The sequence below is a fragment of the Podarcis raffonei genome, chromosome 6, assembly GCF_027172205.1.
Source record: "Podarcis raffonei isolate rPodRaf1 chromosome 6, rPodRaf1.pri, whole genome shotgun sequence".
In the NCBI taxonomy this organism is placed as follows: domain Eukaryota; kingdom Metazoa; phylum Chordata; class Lepidosauria; order Squamata; family Lacertidae; genus Podarcis; species Podarcis raffonei.
In genome coordinates, this window is record NC_070607.1 from 95,637,108 (window position 1) to 95,641,341 (window position 4,234).

Consider the following 4,234-nt stretch of genomic DNA (forward strand, 5'->3'; position numbering starts at 1 on the left):
CCGTTTGTTTCTGTGTGTGTTTTTGATATTTACTGTTGGAGGGAAAACGTTGGCAACTGTTGCATGCGTTTTGTGCCTGTTCCTTTTGAGAAATGTCTGGTCTGCCTTGGGGCAGCGGGGTGGTTCTGATGAGGCATCCCGTAATTTAAATCCCTGCAGAAAATCCACCTGGGGAAGAGAAGTATCTGGGCTCCTTCTGAATCTCCAAAAAGTCCAAAAGGAAGAGAGTTTATTAGAATGCCTTTTACATGAGTGAGAAGCCCAGAGCAAGCAGGTTGCTAGATTCTTCCAAGTCCTGTAAGGATGGAGCCCCCTGAATATGTGGGGATTGTTACAACAGGAGGAAGCAACCCATTGGAGGAGGGATTTGCGAACTTCCAGGTGTTCCTGGACTCCAACTCCCATCCACACTGACCACTGGCCACGTTTGGTGGTGCTGGTGCCCTGGAAATATGGGGTCCATTACTGGTGGGTCTTGTGCTACCAAGTGCAGTCAAATCTTAACCCAGACATTGCTGTTTTAATTCCCAAGGTCTTGGTTGCACCCGTTTGTGTGCTAAGCCTTGGGAATCTGTGCAGCACAGAGCAGACAGGGATAAGCTTTTGCAGAAGCAACAATGGGATTGTTAACAATGGAAATCTTAACGGCTGAGAGGGCTGTAAAAAAAACCCCACCGGGTCTATTGTGAGAGAGGCGGAAGAATGCAAGCTGTTTCTGCAGGCGCCCAGGAAATACCTGCTTGGGCCTGCAAGCCCAGGAAATAGCCAAGCACCCATTGACCTGTGATGGCATTCTGCCCTGGAAGTTTCCCCCCCAAAGACCCAAACCGGGCAATCCAGTAGAGTCTGGTCCCAGGGTGTCCAAAACAAAGGGGAGTGAATGATGGGGTGCTGATAGCATCATTGAGGATGTAGCAACTGCTTTTGCAACCCTTTGGTAATGTGGAGGTGTCTTCTGGGTTCAGGGGTCTGTGTTGTTAGCCAGGAAGGTGTGTGGACCTCTCTCCCCAGCCTTTAGGGAAAACCCCTTGTTTCCAACAGCTTGTGCTTCAGGGCACGTGGCGCCAAGTCTTCCATCAAACAACCGCCGCCCGTGATGCAACCTCCACGTCCACATCCTATTGTTTCTGATGCTTGCCAAGCAAGAGCTGTCTGCCGGGGTGGAGAATGTGGAATAAACTGGCTGTCATCAGCCAGCAGGTTTCCCAAAAACCCTGAGCCTAATTTCCCCCCTTTGCAGAGGTGACTTGGGTCATACACACCTTCTTAAAACCCCTTTTAAAGAAAGATAATTGAGAAATGCATTTGGTGATTAAACCAGACCGTGGACCCCTCTGAATTGTTTGCAGAAAACAAAGGGTCCTTTTCTGTCCAGGCTCTCCAGAGAGAACGATTTTCTCTCCCAGTCACCAACTGAGCAATAAAGGGACATTGGAGGGGGGCATGGACTGAATCTCCCCATATTTTGGGGGCATCACTGTCCTGTCTGTTCCTTGAAGGGTGCAGCTGGCTAACGCACAGCTCTTTTGACTCTGTTCCAATACTCCGAACCGTTTGCAGGTGTGCTTCCACCTGCCTGGTGTTTGTGCACCTATTCTCCTTCGAAGGCTTGAGCTCAAAGCGGATAATAGCTCTCCTCTGCTTCCACCCCCTTTCCATAACTGGATGTTGTTTTACGTGTGATTATCGCACCTCTTCTCCAATATGAATGGGGGGCTGTGAACTCCCCTTTGGAGGGGTGAGCCGAAGAACTCACTGGGAAAGTGTTGGGACCCACAGTTTCTGGTAGGGTGGTATTTGTCCCCTACCCAATTGTCTCGAGTCTTGCTCAGCCATAGGATTTACTGTTAGGAAGGGGAGTCAATTCTGGTGCTCATCACTTTGGCTAGAGTGGGTATCCTGTCTAATAAAGAATAGCTGCCCTGTCCCGTACAGGTGACACGCAGGGAGCAGGGAAAAGCTGGAGGGTGAAGACATCCAGACTGAAAAATGAAAAAAGCAATTCTTTTTCTCCAGGACCTGACGCAGAAGATAGCCATCAGTAGTGGATTTATACCAGGCAAACCTGCCGCTCTCCTGATGTTCCCAGGACTACAACCCCCATCATTCTTCCCCAGTAGTCATGCTGGCTGGAGCTGATGGGGTTTGTAGTCCAGCAATACCTTGATAGCCACAGGTCCCTTGTCTCTGGTGGATACAGATCTGTAACAGTCTGGCAGGAACAGAATTTGGCCAGGATGTTTAGCAACGCAGCCACCCGCCTCTAGTCACCTTTCCCAACTTTGGCTATGTTTTTATTGTGTGTGTGTGTTTGTGTATGAGTGCAACTCCTTCTCTTTGTATTTCGAAACTCTGAGCCTGTTTGCATTGAAGTTGCCCAAACTTGTTATTTATATAATGTTTCTTTGTATTTGTTCTTTCCAAGTTTGTATATTATTTTGTGCCCACGGTTGTGAAGTTTAGCTAGCAAGGGAAAGGCGGGGGAGAAAAACAAAAACCCCTGTCAACTTATTTGTATTAAAGTCTTGTTCTTTAAAGAATGGCCTGTTGCCTCTCTCTATCTCCTTCTCTCTTCCTGTCGGATAGACACACCCGGTTGAACGCATGTAACCTCAGCAGGAAAAGGGTATATTGGAACGGACTTGTCGGGGAAGGATGCTTTTGTGTTTAAAAATAAGCCCTCTTTGCAGAAGGGGGGGCAGTTCTGGAGCCAGCCTGCACAGCTGGGATTGAAATCTGTACAGAAAATGGAAGAATGGATAGTATTTGGAGAGAGGACAACTCTCTGATGCCACCTCTACTGAGGAAAAAAGCAAAAATCCTTTGGCCTCCTTCCCTACGTTATGGAGGGGTGCAAGCCTGACTGTTTACCTATGTACATCCAGCAGACATGCGAGCCTCTAGGCCTCCTGCTGTTGATATACTATGCTTCTTAAGAGTGCAAGAAGAGATTGCAGGATCAGGCCAATGGCCCATCTAGTCCAGCATCCTGTTCTCACAGTGGCCAACCAGAAACCCACAAGAGCCCCTCTCCTCTCCTGTAAAGGTAAAGGGGTAAAGGGACCCCTAACCATTAGGTCCAGTCGTCGCCTACTCTGGGGTTGCGGTGCTCATCTCACTTTATTGGCCGAGGGAGTCGGCGTACAGCTTCCGGGCACACCTGGAAGAAGCGGACCATTTGGATCCCTTCCAGTCGGGATTCAGGCCTCATCATGGGACTGAAACTGCCTTGGTCGCACTGGTTGATGATCTCCGGCGGGCTAGGGACAAAGGTGAGAGCTGTTTCCTAGTTCTGCTGGATCTCTCAGCGGCATTTGATACCATCGACCATAACATCCTTCTGGACCGTCTTCAGGGGCTGGGAGCTGGGGGCACTGTCATACAGTGGTTCTGCTCCTTTCTCCTGGGCCGTGTTCAGAAAGTGGTGGTGGGGGATGAGTGTTCAGACCCCTGGGCTCTCACTTGTGGGATGCCTCAGGGTTCTGTCCTCTCCCCCATGCTTTTCAACATCTATATGCAGCCGCTGGGAGAGATCATCAGGAGGTTTGGGCTGGGTGTTCATCAGTATGCGGATGATACCCAGCTCTACCTCTCTTTTAAATCAGAACCAGTGAGGGCGGTGAAGGTCCTGTGTGAGTGCCTGGAGGCGGTTGGAGATTGGATGGCGGCTAACAGATTGAGGTTGAATCCTGACAAGACAGAAGTACTGTTCTTGGGGGACAAGAGGCGGGCAGGTGTGGAGGATTCCCTGGTCCTGAATGGGGTAACTGTGCCCCTGAAGGACCAGGTGCGCAGCCTGGGAGTCATTTTGGACTCGCAGCTGTCCATGGAGGCGCAGGTCAATTCTGTGTCCAGGGCAGCTGTTTACCAGCTCCATCTGGTACGTAGGCTGAGACCCTACCTGCCTGCAGACTGTCTCGCCAGAGTGGTACATGCTCTGGTTATCTCCCGCTTGGACTACTGCAATGCGCTCTACGTGGGGCTACCTTTGAAGGTGACCCGGAAACTACAACTAATCCAGAACGCGGCAGCTAGACTGGTGATTGGGAGCGGTCGCCGAGACCACATAACACCGGTCTTAAAAGACCTACATTGGCTCCCAGTACGTTTCCGAGCACAATTCAAAGTGTTGGTGCTGACCTTTAAAGCCCTAAATGGCCTCGGCCCAGTATACCTAAAGGAGCGTCTCCACCCCCATCGTTCTGCCCGGACACTGAGATCCAGCGCCGAGGGC